At 39.9% G+C, this 27709-nt stretch overlaps 1 long non-coding RNA gene across 1 annotated transcript in view; it reads right to left on the minus strand.

Annotated features, from left to right (window-relative positions):
- Positions 1-13632, minus strand: part of LOC124065172 — a 33482-nt gene extending 19850 nt beyond the window's left edge. Inside the window, exon 1 of the long non-coding RNA XR_006844372.1 lies at positions 13280-13632. This is a non-coding gene — a long non-coding RNA (uncharacterized LOC124065172). The remainder of the gene's footprint in view (positions 1-13279) is intronic.
- Between the last annotated feature and the right edge of the window lie 14077 nt (positions 13633-27709).

Raw genomic sequence — 27709 nt, forward strand, 5'->3', positions numbered from 1 at the left:
TGTCAATCAGGTCAATTATAAAATTTGCAGTTTTGATTCAACACTGTTATTTAGCAGTTCTTAACCTGCAGTATTTTGAACATATTGAAGCAATAAGTGGTGTACGGATGAATGTTCTCTGTACTTTGTTGAATGATACCATTCACACTAGGCTCCTGTGGGAAAGGCTTGTCCTAGATTTAGCCCGGCGTTTTGTTTCAATTGATGTTGTTTGCGTCCTCTCTCAATTCACTATGGACTGCCCCTGCAGAATCATGTACAGATACTGGGCTGAATCATAAGGTCAGCACTACTGTGTGTGTGTGTGTGTGTGTGTGTGTGTGTGTGTGTGTGTGCATGTAGTTATCATATTCCTAGTACATTGACAAGAACAGCAAAAACTTTGTGTAAATTAAAAGGAAAACTGTAAATCTATTTCATAACTACTGATTTATTTATCAATCAGATTTTCAACTAAACACATTCAACACTTCCTGGCCAGTTGAAGGCATATTAGGATATAGATGCGTAGCATTTACTTGACCACAACAGAATAGGACCAAGGTGCTCGGTGAATCTGTGACTGTGCTTCTGTTTGTGCTTGCTTTTTTTGTTGGCCACCTTTAAATTGCAGTATTTTTTGTTTTGTTTTGTTGCAGGCCCTTACAAGCTATGATTCAACAGTGGTCACTCCACTGAAACAGCCCTGCTGATGTCTGCGACAGAGGCCTTGAAAACTGCAAGAGCTGAAGGTCAGTCCTCGGTCCTAGGTTCGACACTGTTAAGCACAGCATCTTGCTAACTATACTCTCAAACATGGGTATCTCAGGCAAAGCACATGCGTGGTTCAAGTCTTACTTCTCTGGGCGCTCCCTCAATGTGTCATGGCTGGGGCAAACTTCTGCACCCCACTTGCTATCCACAGGGGTCCCCCAGGGCTCGGTGATGGGGCCCCTTCTCTTTGCAATATACATCACTTCCTTGGGACCTCTGCCTGGATGAAGGCACACCACTTGCAACTAAACCTCTCTAAGACTGAACTCCTAGTTATTCCGGCCAAACACTCTATCCGGAACAATATCAACATAACAACTGCCTCCACCACTCTTGCCCTTACTAAGATGGCAAAAAAATTGGGTGTCATGTTTGATAACCAGTTGTCCTTCTCTGACCACATTGCATCTGTATCACGGGTCCTGTTGCTATGCGCATTACAACATATGAAAAATCCGACCTCAGCTATCTCAGTATGCCACTCACACACAGGTTCTTGTACAGGTCATGGTTATCTCCTGCCTTGACTACTGCAGTGCCTTTCTGACAGGCCCCCCTGCATGTGTGGTCAAACCTTGACTTATGATCCAGAATGCAGCAGTGTATCTGGTTTTTAACAATCCCAAATGGGGTCATGTCGCTCCATTACTCATCCAAGTTCACTGGTTACCTATGGTAGCCAGTGTATCAAATTCAAGTCACTAATGCTAGCTTACAGAGTGACTACCTGAGTGTTCTCATTCAGGCTTACATCCCTTCTCAGGCTTTACGTTCATGATGATGAATGTCGTCTGGCTCTGCCATCCCTTCACACATGGCACCCCGAAGCCAGACTTTTCTCCCACAATGTTTCACGCTGGTGGAACAACTTACCAGCCACAGTAAGAGCAGGGGCGTCCCTCTCTTCCTTTAAAAAGCATCTGAAAACTCATCTCTTCCAACTGCATCTTCTCTCTTAACAACCCTAACCCTCTAACACCCCTTCACTCTCTCATGTTCTCCTGCTTTCTACTCTTGCTCTTCTTCTTAAGCACTTTTAATTATGTTTTAGCTCTTATTGCTTTAGTCTAATTCTATTGTATTAAAACTTGTTATTCTGTAAGTCGCTTTGAATAAAAGCGTCTGCTAAATGAAGTGTATGTAATGTAATGATGTGCCTCAGGCCCTTGCACCGCATTTGCACATGGGAGAAGTTAGCATTGAAGGAAAGTACATAGTATAACCAGGGACAAAGTCAGAGAAACCAGCATGGTTTTGTGGATGAATGGGTCGTACACTGGGCTTTCACCCAGGAAACTACTTGGTTACCTGTACATAACCAAACTACTGTAATTTCCTGTCTATTGAGCGCACCTGAATATAAGTCGCACCCACTAAATTTAAAAAGAAAAAAAAACATATACATGTACATATATAGGCCGCAATTGTCTATAAGCCACAGGTGTCCACGTTGTCAGTCTCTGTTTCGTTGTGTTTTGTGTTTTGGTTCACCTCACCACTGATGGTATTATTTTCTGCTGGTTTTTTATTTTCAGCACAGAACAGAAGACAGACACAGTTAGCAAGTTTGCCATACCAGTTTAAAAGGTGATGACATGCACCAATCCTTTGTCACGCCTTTGTGTGTCTCATCCAGACACACAATGTACATTTTGTCATCTATGGCTGACGCACGTCACTTTTATGTTTGGACACAAAAACAACAAGATTAGGTTGAGGAAAGAAAAGTGTAAATATAATCCATAGAGCTTGGTAAAGATTAACTGATGTTTAGTTCAACTTTCTCTCCTTTAGGTCTGTGAAGGTCTCTTGATGGTCATAATGAAGTGAAAGGTATTTTGAAGAGGACATACTGTGGCATGTTTGAACTTCATCATCACCAGGTAAAATACAAAGGTGTTTTGTGAATGGTGTGTTGAATTACTAATGCTGTGTGCTCTCCTGGCTCAACACAATGCTTTTGGATCTCAGATATTACTGATCCAGTATGTACCAGATGCATGGGTAAATAATTGTTTTAAATCACAAATTCATATTCAGAGAATATGTAGAGTTTGAAAGCTCAAAGACGTGAACTCAACACTAAACCCCAGCTGAAAGCTACATATACACTCGAGTGAGGACTAAAGTGAAACTCTGGAACACTGTGTTTTGAATTATTTGTTTGCTCGTTCTACTTCTTTCCTCTTTGACTGTGATCAAGATGCACCAGCTGAGCACAAGAACTCACAGGTAGAAAAATACCATGTGGGCAACGCAAGCAGAAAAAAATTGCTACAACAAAGAAAGTCTGTGTCAACCCCGATTTCATTAACTTGGATTTGGATTTCTTTGTCGTGTGCAGAGCTGAAGCGATTAGTTTACAGAAGTAGAAAATAATCTGAAAGCTCTTCTAGAAATAAATTCATGATTGTAGTCATTTTCAAGCAAATGTGCTTTAAATTTTTTTGTTCTGCCTTTGAGGAATGTTTGCCTTGGTTGTCCTACAGCATGTATTAGTGCACAGAATAGCATTGCTGCCCTGTAATGTATCTTCAAAATCTCCAGGAGCATTTTCTTTATTATGTGCGCCAATGACGTGTGGTTATTTACGATCCTCCAGTCTCATTTTTATGTCCCACCAAACTTGATTGCAGGCTATTCTACATCTTCACTTAACACATTATGCTAACAGAAGCTTTTGTGTTGCATTTTATATTGAAATCAAGATAAATCATGGGCAGATAGTGATCTGATATTGACGTGCACACATCAGTTTGACTGATGGTTGTATAAATACCCAACACATCAGTTGCTAGGGAGGAATGCGGACATGCCGTACAATGTAAAATGTCAAAAACGTAACAAGTGGAGATACGTTTTTTTTTTTGTCGGACAGTGACGATATGTTTTTTGGAAGATGTCTCCATTTTGGAGCGACTTAGAATGACTCTGTGTAACAATACCATTTGGTCAGTATACCACTTGGGTTCTGACTGACGTTTCTGAACAACTACTTGAGATGAGTTGCCATGCTTTCCCCAGGGTTCTGTGTGGGCCAGTCAAACTCTTCAACACCAAAGTCATCCAGCCATGTCTTTATGGAGCTTTGCTTTGTGCACTGGGGCACAGTCCCAGGAATAGAAAAGGACTTTCCCTAAACGGTTCCCACAAAGTTGGAAGCATAGCATTGTCCAAAATGTCTTGGTATGCAGAAACATTAAGATTTACCTTCACTGGAAGTAAGGGGGCTGAGCCCAACCCCTGAAAAACAGCTCCATCTCAATACTTTTGTCTGTATAATGTATTCTGTTTTTACTGTTGTAAGCAAAAATTAGCCAATTTTATATAAAATATGGTACAACTGTCTCCTCCTCCCTTGTTAGAGACTTCAAATAATTCAGCTATGAACCAAAACCATAAGAGGGAGCACATTAGCCCAATGTAATCAGCTCATATACCAAACCGTTAGTGGTCTAGGACAAACTACTGTACATTGCTAATTCCCATGTTCACTATTTGCCTCCAAGAACACTGCATTCATCTACTGCTGATTTATTGGAGGTTCCTGGCAAAAGTCAAAAGAAAGTCAGGAATGCAGCCTCTGTCAATTACAGCTAAAATCTCTTGATAACTTTCAGCAGATATCTTGGAAGCTAGCTTGCCGAGTATTTTTAAAATAAACCTAAAAACTTATCTCCTCACGATAGCATTTAATTAGCCATGACTTTATTAATACAGGCTTGAAACACGTTTGCTCTTTCCTACTTTTAAAATGTTGTACTTAACTTTTCACACACTGCATTTATGCTATCTGTAACTCAAATATTCAGCTTATTTTCCGTTATTATTAAAGTGGGTCCAATTCCAGTGCACATTATTTTCCATTTTGTAACCCTGTTTTTTATATAGATTTTGTCTTATATGTGTGAAGCACGTGGTGGTTGTAATTTGTTGCAAAGCACGATGAGCTGCATTTCACATATGAAAGGTGCTATACAAATAGAGTGTGTTTCAAGGAGATTTGCACTTGAAACTATCGGCACTCTGTCCTTAAATCCCCCAAACTAAGAATACTATAAAAAGGAAAAGAAAACAGATGAAGGATGCCTCTCCCTGGATGGACAGACAGATAACAGCTGTTGTGGTATGTCACGATTTAACTAAAATTTAACTATATACATGCAGAAACTCAAAAACACAGAAAACATTGAATTAAGAAGACAGTGCTTGAGTTACAGGCCAGTCTAGCTCTTTCAGTAATATGACCTCAGGATCAAAAGAGGTCCGACGGACAAGGTTCAGAGTCAGTGTGTATCAACATTAAGTGGGGACACTTTTTCTGTTGCTGCTGACAGGAACTAGAGGAATGCTTCTGTAGAGAGATAAGAAGGTAGTGTGGAGTACATGTCTAATTTTAGCAACATTACCCATTTTAAAATTCCGATACCTAAATACATATATTAACATAGGCAATTTAGTTTCCGGTTCACTTTGGACTCCACACAGTAGGGAGCTGAGTCTTGAAAATGATGAAAGTCATGAAAAAGTATCTTCAAAATAAAATTTACATGAAGACAATATTTTCAGCATCACTGGTGAAATACAGTGGTATGAAAAAGTTTGGGCACCCCTGATCATTTTCAGGATTTTCCTTTATAAATCATTGGTTGTTCGGATCAGCAATTTCAGTTAAATATATCATATAGCAGACAAACACAGTGATATTTCAGAAGTGAAATGAAGTTTATAGGATTAACAGAAAGTGTGCAATAATTACTTAAACAACATTAGGCAGGTGCATAAATTTGGGCACCACAACAGAAAAATGACATCAATATTTCGTAGATCCTCCTTTTGCAGAAATAACAGCCTCTAAACGCTTCCTATAGCTTCCAATGAGGGTCTGGAGTCTGGTTGAAGGTATTTTTGACCATTCTTCTTTACAAAAAATCTCCAGTTCAGTCAGGTTTGATGGTTTCCGAGCATGGACAGCCCGCTTTAAATCACACCACAGATTTTCAATAATGTTCAGGTCTGGGGACTGAGATGGCCATTCCAGAACGTTGTAGTTGTTCCTCTGCATGAATGCCTTTGTAGAGTTTGAGCAGTGTTTGGGGTCGTTGTCTTGTTGAAGTATCCAGCCCCGGCGCAACTTCAACTTTGTCACTGATTCTTGAACATTGTTGGCAAGAATCTGCTGATACTGACTGGAATCCTTGCGACCTTCAACTTTTACAAGATTGTCAGTACCTGCACTGGCCACACAGCCCCACAGCATGATGGAACCACCACCAAATTTTACTGTGGGTAGCAAGTGTTTGTCTTGGAATGCTGTGTTCTTCTTCCGCCATGCATACCGCCCCTTGTTATGTCCAAATAACTCAATTTCACATTCATCAGTCCACAGCACCTTATTCCAAAAGGAAGCTGGCTTGTCCAAATGTGCTTTAGCATACCTCAAGCGACTCTGTTTGTGGCATGTGCGTAGAAAAGGCTTCCGCCGCATTACTCTCCCATACAGCATCTCCTTGTGCAAAGTGCGCTGAATAGTTGAACGATGCACAGTGACACCATCTGCAGCAAGATCATGTTGTAGGTCTTTGGAGCTGGTCTGTGGGTTGAGTTTGACCGTTCTCACCATTCCTCGCCTCTGCTTATCAGAGATTTTTCTTGGCCTGCCACTCCGGGCCTTAACTAGGACTGTGCCTGTGGTCTTCCATTTCCTCACTATGTTCCTCACAGTGGAAACTGACAGCTTAAATCTCTGAGCCAGCTTTTTGTATCCTTCCCCTAAACCATGATGTTGGACAATCTTTGTTTTCAGGTCATTTGAGAGTTGTTTTGAGGCTCCCATGTTGCCACTCCTCAGAGAAGATGCAAAAGGGAGAACAACTTGCTACTGGCCACCTGAAATACCCTTTCTCATGATCGGATTCACCTGTGTATGTAGGTCAAGGGTCAATGAGCTTACCAAACAAACTTTGTGTTCCAATAATTAGTGCTAAAGGTACTCAAATCAATAAAACAACAAGGGTGCCCAAATTTATGCACCTGCCTAATGTTGTTTAAGTAATTGTTGCACACTTTCTGTTAATCCTATAAACTTCATTTCACTTCTGAAATATCACTGTGTTTGTCTGCTATATGATATATTTAACTGAAATTGCTGATCCGAACAACCAATGATTTATAAAGGAAAATCCTGAAAATGATCAGGGGTGCCCAAACTTTTTCATACCACTGTATATACCCTATATATATTTAAAATCTCAAGCCAAACTAATTATATATTATGTCAATATAGTGCATTATAGAAACTGACTTCATGAAGTCATTCTATAATTAACAGGTATTTGTACTGTATCACTGTAACTTGAACCTAATGTGTTCTCCACTAATATGATTTTAATCATACATGGCAGGAATGCTGCTTTTCTTGATTCTTTTTTCTTGTTGTTGTTTTTGTTTTTGTTTCCACTTTCACTACATGGCCCTGTTTGTGTGTCAAGCTATCTCCTTTTCTCTGTTAGAGAATTGACACTTTTTTGACAGGTCTTGTACAAGAATATAATGAGTGATGCTTGCATGAGTTGTTGATGCCTTTCCCCCAGGAAGCTTATAAGATCTGTCACTGTGGGGAATTAGGTTGTTTATTAATTTGTTTTTCAGGGCAACATGTGCCTCAAGTCATTCAGTCGGTTTCCCACTTTGGATGAAATGCAATATCTTTGGTGACTCCTGAACTTTTTGTCAAGCACCATCATTTGGTTAAAATTTTAATATGGCCAATACTTTGGTTCATGACGAAGGCCATGAAAAACTGATATTCATCAACCTCAGCTGTACTTTGTGTGCAAATTAGTGTATGTGAGTGTGCTTACACACTAAACTAAGATGCTTAACATAGGAATATGGTAAACATACCTGCTAAAAATCAGAATGTTGACATTGTCAGAGCAGCATTATTATGGATCCCATTGATATTCCTGACAGGACTTGTCCTACTCTGCTTTTGATTCATCTCTACTTTACCGCTGATTGGCTTACCCTGTCCCTAACCCCTAATCAACTTCTAATTCCAGAACTTAAGCAACCCAAGCAACAAAGACAACCAATCAGAAGCAGAGTAGGGCTCATCTTGCCAAGAAAAGCAGTGCGACCCACAATATAATAATGTGTCAAAGCATGTTAGCACTTAGCTTAAAACACTGCAGTGCCTAAGTACAGCCTCACAGAGGCCCTGTCCTGGTTCTAAATGCTTAGTCTTATTTCAGTATAACATGTAACAAGGCCCACAAAAAGGGATAGTCCACCACTTTTACAAATAAAGCTCAGTTAAGTAGTCCAGGCAAGTACTAGGCATCCAAAAAAAAATCCCTTTGTCAAAACTTCGTAAATTAAACAAAGCACATAAAAAGTTAAGTTAAGAGAGCATGCAAAATAAGTTTTGCTGTATTTATAAACTTGAGTATATTCAGGTATCCATCTGCATGTTGAGTATTTTATTGTTTTACTGTGTTAAACAATGCTTCAAGTGAGCTTTTTTTTCATCATCATGCATGATGCATTGCCACTCCCTTCCCAGTACAAAAAGGAAAAATAAATAAATACATAAATACACCCGTCTGACCCAAACAGGTCTCAGGACTCAGCTGCAAATCGGGATATTTATGCTGTTATTTTTAAGTTTTTATAACTAAATAATTAATAATTGTCCATCTCTATAGTATACAGACAATAGGACTGACAGCTAACACACTGATTGGACAGTTGTAGCACTTGCCAGTCAGTTATAAGCACAGGATGACAGATCTGTTTTAAACCCTTTTTACTTTTTGTTATATCAGGGAAAATCCAGTGCTATCATGCTTATGTGTCAGGAATGAAACCAAAGTACCAAACCAAAGTATATCTTGCAGAAAAAAAATGAAAGGCTATTACATATGGGAGATCTGTTTTTAAACCAACCATGATTAGCATCTGGACTTAATAACGGAACCACTGATCAGCTCTTTTGCTTTCACATCATAAACGGCAGTTCACCTGGTACTAGACAGTATCTGTCCTCATTTGAGCCGCACAGTTCATTAGCCGAATTAATGAACTGTGTTAATGAACTTAGTGTGTTCAGCAGAATATCACCACTGTAATCAAAGCTAGATTACTGTCAGTCTGTGGTCCAGCTGGACTATCTAAGACTCTTAATATGGCCCCTTTTCTCTTCATCCTGAGATATAGCCCTGTGTCTAGGTACTCTGCAGTTGCATACTTCAGTGAATTAGTCCTTACAGTAGGTCATAGTGACGATAAATCAATGTTACACCAGCTCATGGGGTAGGTACCACAGCTTTGGTAGTCAGGGGTCCTCAACAAAAGTGAGGCAGTAGAGCATAATTTCTGCTCAAACTCAGACCCACACAGTGCACAGCCAACGGCACTATCGTGTCATAGAAGTTGGCAACATATGTATGAGAACCATACAGCATTGAAGCCTGTGCCTTACTAAAGCTATAAACCACAAAACAATCTAATTTTCTAATTTTGTAATTCTAATTTTTTTAAATTTGTCAGGCAGGTAAACTCCTACATTCCTGACTGAAAATAAATGAAAATAAATCGCCTATTATAGAAGTTAATGTCAAAAATGCCATAGATTAACTAAAGTACCACAGCAACACAAAAGACTATTAAAATGAAAGAATAAACTCTATGACAACTTAAAAGATACCAGCTTACATTACACTTGCATTAACTGAGGCAGGTAGACGAGACTTTCAACTAATGCCAGGGTTAAGAGACATTATTATACAAAAGGCGTGTCTGAAATTATATTCCAGGCGTGAAATAATACATTGTAATATTTAAGATTACAACTGAGAAGGATATATAAGTATCATATTCTGGACATATTACATATGCCTGCCTGGAGTTGAATCAAACTCTAACTTCTTTTGGACCCTCATCACACAGATTGTGTGTGTTTGTGTGTGTGTGTGCAGTCTTCCCTGTTTAGAAACCAAAATGATTACAGTCTCTTAGTGAACAACACTCTGATTGCATGTGTGGACAGAATCCGGATGAAGACAGGACTGCAGATATACTGCTCTGTGGCTTAACCACAAAGTGTTTGTATCTGTGTGCATATAGTCTATGTGCATGGATGAGCATATTGGTGAGTGAGGGTGACTTTGTGTGTGGCAAATGTCATGTGAGAGTAGAGAGAAACCCTGACCAGAATTATAGTGTATTGCTCAATCTAGAAGTGCTCCTGACACAACCCTCTAATTACTTTGACTAAATGAGTCTTGGGGCGGACACCTGAATAAAAAACTGGGATGTACTACTTTGCTAAACCCCTGCACAGTGCCATCTCCATGTAAAATTGTTGTTGGTTACATACCGATCAACTGTCAAAATTCCAAAGACACAAGCAGAATAGAGTGAAACAACAGAGAACAACAACAGCATAGGAGTGTGCTGATTCTTAGTGTCAGATAAAACCAGTTTAATAGTGAGTTTTAAATCAGTGCTTGTAGATCGAAGTCAAAACCTCTGTTAAAACAGTCTTTATGTGCTATAAACATCCAGAGCAACCAATTATCATTGACTCTATATAAAGGTGTCCTACATGAGAATTCCCCAAAAGTTCCCCTGGTGTTGTGTGTGGAGGCGATGGTTTTATCATTTTAAGTAATTCTTATCATGCTGATCTATGTTCAAATGTTCATTTTTCTTTTAAGTTTGGTTTTAATTAGTAATTTAATGGGGATGAAACATCATGATTGACAGCTCAGACGGGTGTATGGGTGGGAACTCAATCCCGCTACTCAACTGATCAGTTGCACAAAATGATGTTGTTGGTACAAGATGGCAGCGCTTGGATCTCGGATATTTCAGCCTAACTTTTGTACAATGGGAGGAAGTGCAGATGCGTGATCCAGTATATGTCATTGTTCTACACACACTGAAACCATGTGCACGCCACATAGGTATGGATGTCTTAAAAGAACTGGATACAGCAGAGTCAGTAAGCATTGCTGTTTGGTTGCCAAATTCCCATTGGCAGGAATCAGTGCCTGATTCCCATTTTTGCCCAGGGAACCTGTCTTTGGTTTTGTTCTCAATGATTTAATTTGCTATTGATATTTCCAATATTACATAAAATAGTTTATTCCAGTGTCTGCACTGTGTCTATTTTGAAATTGTATTTCACCAAATTAAAAACCTGTAGTCATTTAAAGGCCAGGCCAGAGACAATGGCCAAAAAAATGAGTGAATAAATTCTTGGTCCCTGTCATATAATGTGCATGCCAGTTAAGCACCACAACATTAAAACCACCTCCTTGATATTGTGTAGGCCCCCTTGTGCTGCCAGAACTGCTATGACCTATCAGTGAAGGGACACGGGACCACTGGGCACAGTGTGCTCAACCCAAGTCAGAATCCTGCCAGTAGAGTTTTGGGTGGGAGGATTTATTTACTGATGCCAGGGAGCAAGCAATTGCAGTTGTGCAGTCAACTAGTTATAAAGGTGTAAATAACAGATTCTTATTAGAGAGACATGGTCTAATTCATGAAGTGTTTTTGATCTGGTGAAAGAAAGATTGAACAATTGAATTTACATGTTCATCTTTGCTGATATTTCAATCAAAACTGACACAGACATTTCTGCTCTTGATTTATAGTATGGGACAGAGAACCAAGACTGTTTAGTATTTGGGTATTTATACAATCTTGTCTCCATCTTGTCAGCAGTTAACCCCAGGAGATTTTGTGCGATTCAGTTGTAGGTATCGTGAAGGCAGTTTAGCAGGTTTACCATGTTCTCAAAGTTGTTGGCAGGATTACAGTTTAGACAGACCTGAGTATCATCTGCATTCAGATGGAGACTGATACTATGTCTGTGTACGTCATTGTTGAGCAATAGCAAAGAAAGAGCAGCTGAGTGTAAATGAGAGGAAGATATGATAGATTTGTTTGTTTCACCAAACACATTAATGTGCTGTGTCCTGTGTGAGGGCAAACCGCTCCACAGAATAATGTGTGGTTTGCAGATAGTTATGGGGCAGGAGTCACAGATACAAATACTGAATACATTGTGTAAATGTTCACTTCCGGTCAAGTTAGCAACCAAGTTACATACTGTGTTTTCACATGACTGGAAAACACATGAGAAGTATTAAAACCAAAAGAATTTCACGAGATTCGAGTGGAGAAGTTTTATATTAGAAAGTGAGGATGGCACTTTTAATGTAAGGCATGTTGTCTGTCATTCAAAGTCATTATCCTTTCCCTGGCTATGGAAACCCAGATGTACATTTAAAAACAAATGTGGTGAAAACATCTTGCTCAAGTCTGCCTGTGAAAAGAGAGATGCTGTTCATTTACAGATCTGAATGGCAAGACAAGACCACAAGTGGATCAGTCCTGGTTATACTTTCATACAGCCTATAAATGAAACATACAATCTGAGGTAAGCTATGTGTTTACATCAGCTCAACTGTAGTGTCATATAGAATTACACCCAGGCACACTCTACCCAGGCACCAACCCACGCCTAAACCAAATGGAATATTTATACTCCTTTACACATGAGAAAACAACTTCTGTCTGTAGTCACCACTTTGTACTATTGCTCAATGTCCTGCCCACAGCTCTATCAGACTGGTTTGAAGTCAAGAATAGCCTAGAAGCCTGTCAACACTTAAGGCCACCATGATTGACAGGCAAAGAGAGATTCTCCAGTGAGAACAGAGCTGATGGATTAAGAAGCACTTTTCTCCTAAAAGTAACGAGCGATTGTTCAATCAATGAGAATCAATGAGGTAAATCTTAATGTTTCAGCATACCAAGATATTTTGGACAATGCTATGCTTCCAACTTTGTGGGAACAGTTTAGGGAAAGTCCTTTTCTATTCCTGGGACTGTGTCCCAGTGCACAAAGCAAAGCTCCATAAAGACGTGGCTGGATGACTTTGGTGTTGAAGAGTTTGACTGGCCCACACAGAACCCTGACCTCAACCCAATTGAACACCTTTGGGATGAACTGGAAAAGAGATTATGAGTCAGGCCTTTTCGTCCAGCATCAGTTCCTGACATCACAAATGTTCTATATGAATGGGCAAAAATTTTCACAGAAACACAACAAAATGTTATGGAAAGCCTTCCCAGAAGAGTGGAAGCTGTTGCAGCTACAAAGCTGTCCATGTATTTAGAATGCAATATCATGAAAGTCCCTGATGGTGTAATAGTCAGGTGTCCCAGTACTCTTGTCTATATACTTCATAGCTACAATGCCACAATTTGTTCACATTTTACATGTGTTCAGGTTGGACCATTGCAACAAGGGATCCTCAAAAGCCAGTTTACTACACACCTGCCTCATGCACAGTAGTCTTACCAGTTACACCAACAAGTTAAACTGCAACACTGTTCCTCAAGCTTTGTAATCCATCTTTGAGCAGCAGTGTCTTCTTAACAATACATTCAACACTGAATGTCTTCTGTGATTATTTATCCATTTTTCTGTGTTAAAGACACTTACTGTTGTTGTTAGCTGTCAACTTGCCGTCCATGATAGCCTGGGTTGAGTCTGAGACTGACTCAACAAGTAAGAGACTGCAGGAGTCCCTGACTTGTCGGCCAATCAGAGACTGTGTTTCTGACTGTGCGGCAGCTCTGATCTCAAATCGATTATCTCCTCACAGTAACTCACAGCATTCAAACTCACTGTACTGCTGCTAATTGGGCAGGGAAGCATGTGGTCTGGAACGAAAAGGAGTCAGTGTCATGTCACATGGCCTGGAAAAGTCACTGACTGTAGAGGTGGGGCAGGATTGGTGCATGCCTTTACATTAGTGATTCAGCACAATGTCAGAAACATCTATGCACATGCAAAGCTACGAAGACACTGGCCCTGGAAGAGGCCGAGGCACAGATAGCATACAGCATACAGGACAGGTAGTGTTTCCAAGCAAGCTGTGACAAAAGGCACATATTTTATCTTTAAAACAATTATTCTGACTAGTTTTACTGGTGTGTAATGATGTGTAATCCTGAGACAAAATACGAATAATTAAAATTTGAGATACAAAACATTTATAAAATTCTAAATTGTAGATATGAAGAAATGATTAAAGGCTGACTTCTTTTTCACTGTGGTGAGGCACTGCCTATCCTGAGTGCACATCACTGATGCCAGCACTATTATACACTATATATATATATATATTTTTTTTATATTTATGCCATTCATGTGTTTATGCAGACAACATCTATTGTTCTCAATACCAACTGTAAACCCCCATATATGTTAGACACATGCACACAGTCATATTGTAATCGCTGAAGACAGTGATATGGCAGGGCTGCATTCTTCTAGCCCCACTGAGCCTTGCCGAGCGGTGTAGCAGAGAAATGTCTTAGATCACTGTACTCTGACATGTTTGGCTGACCTGATAGGAATTCACTGATAAGAAAGAAAAGATACAGCACACCGAGAGGGCCAAGCCAAGGGTGTGAGAAAACACACAGGAGTTTCAGGTTAAGAAAAAGCAACATAAACAAACTGCTCGCTTTACAGCAGCTCCATTTCACACATTTGAACTTAGCCCTTCTGTGTATGATGCTCATATGCTTTTACATGCAATATAGAACAATATACTACAATGACTATCTGTTTTCTAATGACTATCTGTGTGAGATAAGACCAAATGGCTTTCAGAGGATGATGAATGATTGAGTGTGAGCGTATGTACGGATATGCACAATGTGAGTGGTGAGCGTTGATGGGATCTGTCAGCACAGCCAGGCACTGACAGGGAGACGGAGAAACCTGCCCAGTGAGACATGGCTCCTCTGCGTCTCCTCAACTGGAATTCCTGGGAATTCCAGCCAGCTCAGATTGTTATCAGAGCAAAAGACACCCTGCCAATCATCCAAATTATTTTGTTCTTACTGAGCAAGATACACTGTGTACCGGAGATGAATTAATCACTAACAAATCACACAATGGAGCATTTGGAGCGCAAGTGCCTTATACCTGCATTCTTTCCAATAACCAGCAGGGGGTGATGCCACTGGTTTCAAATTATCTGATTGTGTGTACGCTTATGAGAAAATGAGCCTACTTCTCACTTGATCTGTCAATGCAGTAAACAGTTTCTTAATGAGTTTATGGTTTCAGTCGCTAGTTTCAAGTCTTCAGTACAACATGATGTTCAGTTTGTAAATTATGGTCCAATTTAGGGTAAAATAAACAATAAAGCAAGATATGCTTTAGGGTCTGGCTACCTTATGTTGAAGACATTCACTGAAGTCCAACACAGAAGTTTAGCTGAGCGAGTTTAACTGAGTATACTGTGAACTGGCCAACAATTGTGATTCACAAGTTGCTACCAGAGCATACAGCAATGTGTATCCTACCCAGCACCTTCATCCAAATATGCTCGCTTCAGACTTCAACAGAAAAAATAAATGGATATGGCTGTAATGCCAAACTCAAGGCTTCATCATGGTAATTTGAAAACCAATGAGTGATGTCACAATGGCTTCATTCACTATTCATTTTCAGCCTGTCAGTGGTCTGAACTTCAAACTGTTACCAGAAGAAATGTTTTTGAAATTTCTCCAGGAGAACGGTCCAAGGAGACCTTTTACACAATAACGAGACCTTAAGTGTTTTAAGATAAATATCATCCAGTATCCATGAGGACCTTTTTCAACCTAGCCACCTGGATCTGAGATATGCTTGAACGGTCCACAATGACCATTTGGATGGAACATGAGGAAGTGATCAGGGATACCAGAGTGCTTTGGGCCAAATCTCAGCATACTTCTCTTGTGCATGGACTGAATCATTTACAAAACACTGCATTGTATCAGTGGACAATGCTGTTCTGATTTTAGAGCTGTCAAAGGGTAAATCTGATCATATTCCAGATTTTTTTCATAGTCAACTAATTCCACAAGATGACCAAAAGCAACAATAAATTAATCCAGTTAGCATATGTTGTTTGTTTTCAAAGTCTGGTTTGTCTTCTTCCTCTGTGCCATGGTGCTTCTTTGCTCTCTAAAAACTATATTAAACAGCAATGAGCTGCACTGTTGCCCTGGGTGATATGTTCATTCATTATCATGAAAATCCATGAACCCATTATCATGAATTAAACTACACATCAGAAGATTTTAACTTTCAGTATGTATGAGTAGGCTAAACCTAAGTGAGAAATGTTCATATACAATGAGATTCATGGACAGTAAGAATAATACAGAATAACACTTGCTCTATCATATAAGAGCCTTTTGTTTCCAACCAACTCATAGCGGTAACTAGAGCTTTGAAGATTAATCAATTAATCAAAAGATTAGTTGATCAAAAGAAAATAAGTTGCAAAATGTTTTGATAATCGATAAATCATGTTAGTCATCGTTCAAGTAAAAACGTCGTACGTTTGCTCGTTCCAACTTCTTAAATGTAAGGATTTTCTGTTTTTATTGTCATTTATGATAGCAAATTAGGAGTGTTTGGATTTTGAATTGTTGGTTTGTCAAAAGAAATTGTGATGAGCATGTTTGGGTTTTTTTTGTCTTTTTTTTTTTTTTTACATTTTATAGAGTCAGCCATTCATTAATTTATCACAGAAATAATCAGCTACAGTTGATAATGAAAATAATCATTAGCCCTAAGTTAATGAGCTTGAAAGCTACAGTTGCCAGTGTCGGTTGTCAATTTCTGTCTGAAATTTTGCTTGCACAAATTTTGACTGATTGCTACCAAACCGCGTGGTCCAATAGTGTGATGTATGCAAGCATATATAGGCATACATACGTATGGATGGGGTTTGTGTGTGTGTATGTGCACATGTATGTCCTCATGGTTCCCACTAATGAGGACAAAACAATCAATCACTGTTGGAGGCCTAAGCTTCTAATCTATAATTCATAGGCATCTCCACAACATTTTGACATGCGTGCAGATTTTTGAGGTGTGTACATGTTGCTGTGGTAACACACACTTTGCAGTCTAACTGTTCAGTCAACAGATCAGAGGATTGGAAAACCGTGCTGGTTGTTGCTAACCATCGCCTTCTCTGAAATGAAAACAAGCAGTAAGGTTCGTAACTCAGGTTTAACATTATTGATAGGTGCATACTCATCAGCGATTCCTCCTTCTAGCAAACATATGATCTTATTAAATGATCCCTGATCATTTTAAACCAATGACCTCTCACGCCAGTGCATGCAAGCTATGTTATTGAAGCCTCGTTACAGCCGCAGTTTTTCCCAATCCAATACCCTTTGATCTCTGAGTGTTGTCTGTGTTCACCTGTAATGGCTTCCATTTTGGAAAGACAAATGAAAAGAGTATGAATGCATGACACAACATTTGAAAAAATGTTTGCAGATGTGACTTGTGTACCCTCCAAGATTTTTATTTAGACCTACTTTTGGTAAAGCTTACTGAGAAAAAGTAAAGTCCAAACATTTCTTCATCTTCCCCAGCTGCGTATGTAAAGACACATCTGAGTCACTGATCCAGCCTTCCTGTCTATCTGGCAGCCGATCTGTTAGTTCAGCTGCTAGGCTGACTTGGACAAATGACAGGCTGCCTTCCCTTTCCACCTTTGTATCTTTCTCATTCAGTATGGACATAATACGCAGCAGTACATCTGGAAACAGCTCCAGAGCTTATAGACCAGAATTTTAGTAGATACCTTACCTCACTAATTCAGTAAGCTCATACTTGTTACAGTGACATGAGAAAACGCATATATGATGCTGGATTATAACTGGATGTAACCCATCCATCCCTTTTCCATACCCACCTCATCCATGCAGGGTCGCAGGGAGCTGGAGCCTGTCCCAGCTGACTAGACTCAAGAGGTGGGGTACACTCTGGACTCGTTGCCAGTTATTTGCAAGGCGGACACATAAAGACAGACAATCACACACACTCACACCTAAGAGCAAGGCACAGCAGCCAGTTAACCTAATGTGCATGTTATTGGGACTGTGGGAGGAAATTGGAGAACCCAGAGAAAAACCATGCAGGGAGAACATGCAAACTCCACACAGAAGGGCCCAGATCCAGACTCAAACCCGGAACCCTTTTTTTTGTGAGGTGACAGTGCTAACCACCACTCCACTGTGCCACCCTCTTTAACCTTTAACTTTAAAGTATATAAGCACAGGTCATCTTGTGCAGAGATACTTTAGACTCATACTAATATATCCAAAATTAACTATTTATTAATTAACTATTAGGGTAGAATTTGCACTTTCTAGAGCAAACATCTGGATGGCAGATAGGCCATTATCAGTCTGAGAGGCATTTCATTTGCATGTTAAATCAGTGCAAGTGTGGATTGTCTGAGGTGTCACACAAACACAGTGCAGGTTGTGAACACAAGGTTGGCGATTAACAGAAAGCTGCAGTTAATTAGAGCGTGGTTGTAACTCTAGCCACTGCTATCAGTTATGGTAACATTATACTAGTTTAATAAGATTCCAATGTCTAAACCACCGTGAAAGCAGGAAGTGAATGCATGTGTAATGTTGCTAAGAATGTTTCATTGCGCTGGAGTACTAACATCTATGGCACGTACAATTAAAGTTAAACCAGAAAGTCAGTCTACTGTGATGGATATCCATGTTCATTAATCATTTCATACCTCTCCTTTGTTATGTCTATGTCTAAATCTGGAATAACCTGTAGATTTCCTCACAGTAAAAACAAACAAACAAACAAAAACAATCAACTTGTACTTTGGCAACTTGTACATTTATCCAGTTATGCTTATTAAAAACAAACACAAGAACATTTGTGCAAATAAATTAAAGCAGAAGTTCAGGTTTCATTCAATCTGAATGCATCTTTTTGACCATATTGCAGGGCAAGAACAGCAATGAGCTTCTAATGACTGCACCGTGTAAGCTCTATAAGCAAACTTCATGCAAGCATTCATCATTACTATTCTTCATCTATATGTGTCCATGTTTTTGAGGTCATAGTTTCTTTACATGACAGATTTCTGAATTTCTATTGACATTATATCTCTTCATTTCTCTTTTATTAAAGAAAATAAGTTCAGTTTTCTATGTACCATCTGCTTGCCCTGTATATGAACTCTGGCACAGTTCTTTAAGCAACTTTCTATAGTTCTATGCCAGCATGCACATGAAATTTCATCAGGGAGGTAGTAAAATGTTGGGTAAACGTGTACATATAGTCGTACTCATTTGGTATGAGTTTAAGTCTTTTACTCCTTTATCACATGTCTCATCATCTTATCCTTAAGGACAGTTTTAGCCTGTGCATCTGTTCAAATGGTCATTGTTATTTCACACAGAAGTCTTCATGAAAATGAAAGAAACTATATTATGCAGCTGCTCTTACATAAAAATTCAGTTCCACACATCTGAGCACCATGATTTATTTACAAGTTAGCTCAGCTCAGGTCTCATTAGTGTTATTCAACTTGTCAGTCACCACGGGTTCATGTAATGTAAGAATGAACTGAAGCAGATGAGCCAACAGTATAGCTTCATAGACTTTGTAGTATCTCTTTAAGGAGAGGCATACTAAAAAGCCTAGGCTATAAAGAACACTACGGTCAGTGTGCATGTTTTGAAAATTTGCAAGAGGAAGATAAAACAGTTTAGGACAAATTTGTGGAGACATTGTCTGGGAGGCAGACACCCTCTCTACATTCAAGACTAGACTTAAAGCTTATAGTTAGGGCTGGCCCAGGCTGGCCGCTAGTTATGCTGCTATAGGCTTAGACTGCCAAGGGATTTCCCATGATGCACTGAGCTTCTCTCTCCTCCTCTAACTCTCCTTCCATATATATTCATGTCCCATCAATGCATGTCACTAACTTCACTTCTTCCCCGGAGTCTTTGTGCTTTCTCTAAGACATTCAGTAATCATACATTGTGAGTGACTTTGTAAATCAGTCCACATTTTACTAACTATCTATACTTTAATTTCTCTGTCTCTTAAAACATTTAACTCTGTCCTTTTCAGCATACAGCCACTTTTGTCCACAGTGGAACCACTCTGCGATGGCATTCACTCTGTTACAACAACAACAACAACAATGATAATAATAATAACAACAACAACAACAGACTGGCTTCTCAGCTTCTTAAAAACAAGGAAATTTGTTTGGATGGATTTGTTTAGATGCCTAGAGCGACTGGAAGGATATATCTCATCAGTTGTAGAGAAGGACCAGGTCTTCACTGGGTAGGCATGCTCAGAAAGTCATAATAGTCTGTCCCAAGCCAATGCAGGGGGCTCAGGCAACACAATCCAGGGTCTTGGATTGGCAAAATAAGTTGATCCTGTCTCAACTGTTGCAATGTGACATCATCCAGTGTGTTGAGTCCACTGGCAGCTCCTGCACAATATTTTTATCCTGAACTGTCTTATAGAAACGGGCTGTCTAGCCAGCTGTTAGCTACTTAAAATAGTATTCGTGGGGCCCACTTGTGGTGATGGCATATGACCAGACTGTCAAAACTCAAAGAGGTAGTCAGCAGTCTGTATGTGATTCAAAAGACAGAGTAACATACAAAGAGCCAAGGTAGCTGAGGCTATGCCACAGGTATCGACATGTACTGACATAAACATCTGGAGGGCTCTGTGAATGTGAAGGAATTTACTGATTGGAGAACTGAATTTACTGATATAAAAAAATCCATGCCCACTGGAGAACACTAATGTGAGGGGCACACTCACAGCAGAATTTTTTTTTCTTTTTAATTTTGTTATTTATGTCAGGTTGGTAATCCTCACATTATTTGTTCAGAACAATCTCTCAGAGTTGAGTCCCAGTGCCAACTTGACACAGTATGTGCTCTTGTTTTCAAAAAATGTCTTTGTGACAATGGCAGCGATGCATGGCACTGGAAATAGTGCTGAGGCCATGACTTGTACCCATGTGGAGTTGAAAGGTATGTGCTAATTCATGTGACCTTTGTGGGGCAGCAGAAGGACAGAAACAGAGGCACTGAAGGGGTTAGGGTGCCAAACTGATCTGGCAGAAGTTCAGAGAGACTCAATCTCTGCTACAAAGCAGGCCAACGGAAACCAATTTAGCCCACCCAAGGTTATGGCTTCTAGGCAGCTGGAGCTGTAGCAGCTCCAAATCTTTCTTCTGCCATAAAACCTCAACCTTCTCCACCAATACTAATCTCCACCATACATACAATCGATAAAAAGATCTTTGAATGGACATTTTTGCATAGCATAGAATTGTATTGTATTGCTGTATAGTCAGTTAAATCCATCATGTTATTTGGAATTCTAAACCTACAGCATACCCACAGTACCATTTCTCATTAGTCTTAAGGTTTCTAATTCCGTTTGCTTTGTCTTGTATAGTGGGCAGTAGAGTTCTTGGTCAGTGTAGACTACTCTTTGATGTAGTTCCTGAGTGATGATGCGAAATGGGGGGTGAAACAGTAGTTTTCCACACACACACACCACAATAAACTTACAAGCATTAGCAGACAGCAGGGTGACACAGAGCTGACAGCCACCAATGTACTCAGTCTGTGGTCTAATGTAACTACTGATGATTTTTATCAGAGTGGTGTACAGGCTTGAAGTATATGTGCCAATAGATGAGATCAACTTCAGCAGAGCTCCCTCCATTATGTATGATGAGAACTTCTGGGTAGCAGGTAAATACTGAGGTAGACAGTGATCACAAGTTTTCATTCATCTCATCTAGTAGTGCATGTGCAGTCATTTTTATGTGGACCATTCCTTTAAGGTACCATCATTGGGTAGTCATCTAATAATGTTGTAATGACTACTCATGGGTCCGCATGTTGACAAGCTGACAGGCTTTGTAACTGGTGTGATCCCATTGCAATAAGGCCTCTAACTGGTTCTGCAAAGCCCCAAATTGCACTAAATAGCAATGATTGTTTCATTAATTTGCTTTAAATGTATGTGCATGGCAGCTACAGTTAATGTTAGCAAACTGACACTACTAAGTTAAAGGCAAGGTAAGACAGTTTCATGTAGGAACTATTTTCTTTCTGTATCACCGCACAGAAGACAGATGCATTCTGCTCATGCCTGAGAGGCTAGCTAACTACACTAAACTGGGTAACATTCCTGCTCAGCGAGGGAGAAGAGCATCAGTGTTTACACCCAGTTCTGTCACAGGGACAAGCCTTTCGTTCATGCACATTACACACATTACCTTCTGCGTGTTAATACGGTGTGGCTCGGTAGAAATAAAATACTTCCCAGACAAAACTGCCCACAACAAGGATTATCTTGACTATGTGTGTCATGATTTCTGGAAAAAGACACGTTGCTGTTTAATTTTTCAAATGTAAATTTTGGCACTTTGAGCAAAACAAAAAAAGTGCCATGTACTTGCATTATTTGAGAGGGGGCTGACATCTCTACAACTGATATCTCATGCCAAAACTATCTACATGGATAAAAAGCACTAAAAGTACCAGGGAAAGTTTTTTTTCTATATATTTTTTATTTTATTTTGGAGTGAACTGTCCCTTTATTTTATTTTAAACATGTTTCTGACTTAAATGAAACAAATAGAATAAAGAATGATATATTATGGTTTATCTTTCATCTGAGTCTATAAAAAAAAGAAAAGAAATCACACCTCATTTGGTCATGCTGCATAATTAAAAAAAAAAGGTTGTGGGAGGAGATTCCGATAAATACTGAATATTTGATGATGCTTGCATCTGATCAAACATTTGTGCATTTCTGCATATTTTGTTCTTTTACAACAAATTTCATGAGAATGTGCTTTCTTGGAGCACAGTGTTGTTCATGTGTACGCTCTTGTCTGACAGAGGGAATATGTATATCCACATCAAACTGCGGGCAGATTGACTTGGATCCCATGCTAGTACAGCCCTGTGTTTTGCTTTGCTTGATGTGTATACAGAGCACCGCTCACAGAACTTTTCACAGCTCAAGGTAGAGGTCACACAGCATGTTGTCTTTTCCAGCAGCTTTTGTCTGAACTGGCTCAGTGTATAACTCCTTGCGCTGAGGTCCAAATACAATCTGTTGAAATCCTTGGCAGAAAACTTGACCACATACAGGCTTCTTGTAGTCAAGAAACAAATCCAGTTAGAATACTGAAATATTTGTATGTTCGGAGGGGAATATTGTTTTAATATTAGATTACTCAAAAAATCCATTGGATAAGCTAGACTACACTATGATTTCATTATTGCAAAGTAAGGCTTTACTAGTAAGGACAAGAACCCAGATCAGCTTTATCACTTATGAACACTGCCAGTTATTTTGTGTCTGATGTGAGTGGCAATATCACCACAGATGTACACACATTGTTAAGAAAACAGGCTTTATAATGGAACTACAAATAAAACAGAGGTCATATTAAATATATAATCTCAGAAAATTCCTCTTTTGTTAACGAGATTGTTCTCAGCCTGGAATTAGTCATTAGATTATGTTCAGTAACGTTTGTGAAGTACACCAGGAAAATCTAGGCAAGACAGATTCCCTGCTGCTTGGTTTTCTTAGAAGTGGAAACTGGAAACAGCCATTATTCTCTTTCAGTAAATTATGAATAGACACTGTCCAGTTTATTGAATCAGTGAGATTAGGAAATACCAGGCGCATGTTAAATGTATCATTCATTTGTGGCAGTCCTCATCCCAACAGCTGCATTGAGGCCCATGAGAGAGACAGAAAGTCTGTTCCAGTAATACTGAGCCAGTCATGAATCAAAGTCATGTGGGGTTGGTTGTTGAAGAATGGACAGGAAGGAGATGAGGATGAGGATGAGGATGACTTTCTTTATAGCTTGTTACAGGTCATCCACTGTTAGAATAGAGACAAATATATCAAAGGCAGCATTCTATTTAAAACTTTAAAAGCCTTTATTATAATGGTGATGGGCGGCACGGTGGTGCTGCCAGGTTCAAATCCCGGTCTGGGTCCTTCTGTGTGGAGTTTGCATGTTCTCCCTGTGCCTGCGTGAGTTTTCTCCGGGTACTCAGACTTCCTCCCACAATACCAAAAACATGCACATTAGGTTAATTGGCTACTCTACATTGCCCCTAGGTGTGAGTGTGAGAGTGTGTGATTGTCTGTCTTTGCGTGTTGGCCCTGCCAACTGGGATCAGTCAGCTGGGATACGCTCCAACACCATTAGCATATTGTTTATGTTAATACAATAACATAAGATGGTAAATATTATGTTGAAAAGCAGTAAGTTAGCATACTAATCTTAGCATTTCGCTTGAAACACAGCTGTATAGCATCACAGACCTACTGCATGACTACACTTTTAGTGTTGTTTCCCATCTTGTGTACAGAGTGGCCATGAAAGTGCCAGTGCTAGTGGTGGCTGGAGTGAGCAAGTGTCGCATATCACAAGATAATGCATTGGCTATAGAAAGATATATAAAAAAAAGGTGGCAAGCACTGTAGACACACAAAAACAATGTAGCAAACACTTTTGAATAAAGTGTCTGACTGCACTTTATTATTATTTTTAATATTTAGTGCCTTACCTCTTCACAAATCATTTGTTTAGCAGGGATACGCAGTTCCCAGCATGATCTCATGTATTAAGATTTCATGTTTGGCTTGCACTCAGCACACTTGCACGTACCCTGAGCTGAAAAAGTCATAAACTGCACCACACAGGAGGTCAAGTGTTGCGCTTTTTCTTGTTCCAGCTCTAACTTGAACACACAAACACACATTTTCACGATTTCTGATTTAACAACATTTTTTTCCTTTGATATAATCCCGGGTCAGGCCCCATGTTGTTGTTAAGACCTTATAAAGCAGGGGTGCTGGTTCCAGTTTGGCACGCAATATCCCCACGAAACCAAAGCCTGAGCGCTGCAGCCTCAGTTGCTGTGATGCTCACTTGTGAAACGCGTGATTATGCAAACCAGGCTGTTTACCTTGGATTACAATCAATATCTAGGTGCCCTGCGAGATTCGTATTAAAGCAAGCGGCAGCAGGCGGCTTACCCTGTGAAGTGGGCAACGGCTGTATGGAACAGCAAGCAGGACTGTGAGTGCCAGATAAAAGATGAATTATAGATATCCAGCCCCAGGGCTAAACGTGGAGGTGGGTGGAGTGGGGTGGCAGTTTGCGGGGAGGCAGTGCATGTCTTGAGTAATGACTCTCAGTGGCAGTGCTCGAAAAGGTGAAAAGGTGGGTATATGTGTAGAAAGCAGATAAATTACCAGATGTATTTTGGAGGTAAGAGGGATGAGAGATGCGGGCGCATGGATCACTTATCATCGTTTGAATTATTAAAAAAAAAAAGAAACGGTTCAAGAGACAGTTAAAGATGTGTCAGGGACAAGGATTTTCTCCGGTAGAACAGAATTACAATTTGGAGCTGCTCAACTTCAAACACATTGCAATACCTCAGAGAGTGACGGGCATGTAATTTCAACACTGTGTTAGATGTGCTGGCTCCAACACTGATGCTGCAGTTGTGCTAAAGTTGTTAAATGTATACCAGCTATTAGAATGACATGAGTTTGAGCGAGCTCTGCACAGGATGGTGCAGTCCAAATTCCCAGGTGAGCTTCCGTAGCTCCTGTATGAGTCTTTGATTTTTCTGCAGCGTGCAACTGAAGAGACAGCTACGTATTTAATACAAATCCTCAGCAAGCCTTAGTACAGGTTTGTTATCATTGCTACTACTGTATTTTATCTAAAAGTACTATATTTTATGTAATAGTACTGCGTATAGTGTTGTTTCTAAATTATCTTTTTATTATAACAGTTTCTTTGGAATGATTCTGACTGAGTAGCACAGGTGGGTCAAAACAACGCAAGCATATTGGTATACAACTTAATCTGAAGGGGTGGAGTATAAAGGGCCCGCCACTTTCAGGAATATTTAGCATGTTTTTAATGCAGTTCACATTTTATGGGTTTTATACCTGCTAGAATAGAGTCTTTCTTCATGTAACCTTTGTCGTCTTACTCACATGACCTGTGGTTGCAGTGTGGTTAGGTTTAGGGAAAAAACAGTTCAAATAAGTGTACTTCCATTACATATGTAACGTAAGTTAAAAACATTATGTAAGTTAACATAAGGATATTGCAGGCACTGATTGTTGGTTTCACTCAGGACTCAAACACTGGTCTCCTGGATCAAAGCCCTGTGTTTGCTTGACCGATGTATCTCCCAAACCTGCTCCATTGCCATGCTCTTTATACCAGGTCACCTGACTTTTTTTGACATTTGTGCCTGAATAATATAAAAAACGCTTTATCTAGATGGCATTAAATGCCATACAAGAACCAAGAAAGACATTCATACACCATTTGGTAAGATTAGACTGCAGTGTACAGTGTAAATGCATTTCTTACAATGTAAAAGACATTTAAAATATAATATCATTTTGCCACACTAATTAAATTGACCCCTTCCGTCTGCAAATTACAAAAGCAGACTAAAGGTCAAAGTGTATGCAGTCATTCAAGCAAAGCTTGAGTCAGCAAAAGTGGAACATGAACCAGAGCCTATAGTTATCAAGCTCCTCTACTATGAAACCATCTTCTGGTTTCGGTCCAGGAGGCGGATAACCTCTCTATGTTTAAGAGTAGACTTAAAACTTTCCTTTTTGATAAAGATTATAATTAGGGCTGGCTTAGGCCTTAGTTATGCTGCTATAAGCTTAGACTGCTGGGGGATCTCCCATGATGCACTGAGCTTCTATCTCCTCCAACTCTCCTTCTGTTACCTACCATTGTTACAATTATTGTTATTATAATTATTATTATTATTATTATTGTTATTATTATTAGTAGTAATAGTAAAGTGACATATTTTGTCATTGGAGGGAACTCACTCCAACGAAATTTGTTCTCTGCATTTAACCCACCCAAGTGACGTGCACACACACAGCAAACCCGGGGCAGTGGGCGACCGCGTGCAGCGCCCGGGGAGCAGTGGGGGTTAGGTACCTTGCTCAAGGGTACCTCAGCCATGGACACCGGGACGGGGAATCGAACCAGCGATCCACCGGTTACGGGTCCGACACCCTAACCGCTGATCCACGACTGTAGTAATAAGTAGTAGTATTGTTATTGTCACTATGTCTGTGTCTCGCTCTTTGCCAGCCTAACTGGGCAACCTGTATGGCTGCCAACCTAGAGCATCTGTCTGCTCTGAAGTTTCTGTGTGTTAAAAGGCAGTTTCTCCTCCAAGTGCTTGCTCATGGGCCAGTGTCGAGTAAATTAAAGAGGGCCGTCTGAGCAGAAGTACACAGCTGTCCATGTCTGCATCTGTACTGAAGAACAACAAAGCTTTAGTTTCCTCTATCAACAGGTGTAGCAGGGCATGTTGCAACATTATGCTCCAAGGACCTCATCAGCTCCAAGGAAAGGGGAACTGCTCAGCTGTGGCAAACACCACTGACTCTAGTAATGGCAAAGAAAAGAGCTGCAAAATAACAAGAGAATGTGATGTTCAAGAGTCTGACAAGTAGCTGCTGCAAGTGCATGGGTAGTGAGTTGACACTGGTGTGCTGTCTCTCACTTTTTCTCTTGAAAATTCTGGGTTCCCCCAAATGGTCCAAATTGAATCTGGTTGTCCTCATGTTAACACAGAATAAACAATTAAATTAATTAATCCACCACACACTCCTACTGGTGGTTCTGGGGCAGACAAATGTCACAGAATAAGTACAGTCCTGTAAATGGAGTATTGCTGAAGCTCTGACTGGATACACCACTGTAGTTGGATAATAATATGCAATGATTACCTATGCACAGCAGCTCGAACTGCTGCAGGATTAATGCCGTCGACGTCTCATATGTGCAGAGCAACACTCATCATTGTTTCACTTCCCACTGTGCCTATGTGAAGCCTAAGCAGGGAGACAGTGTGATGATTGCTGCTGTGTTCTGCTGTGCACAGATGAGATATGATGTGTGTGTGTGTGTGTGTGTGTGTGAGA

Source organism: Scatophagus argus, chromosome 9 (assembly GCF_020382885.2).
Source record: "Scatophagus argus isolate fScaArg1 chromosome 9, fScaArg1.pri, whole genome shotgun sequence".
Taxonomy (NCBI): Eukaryota; Metazoa; Chordata; class Actinopteri; family Scatophagidae; genus Scatophagus; species Scatophagus argus.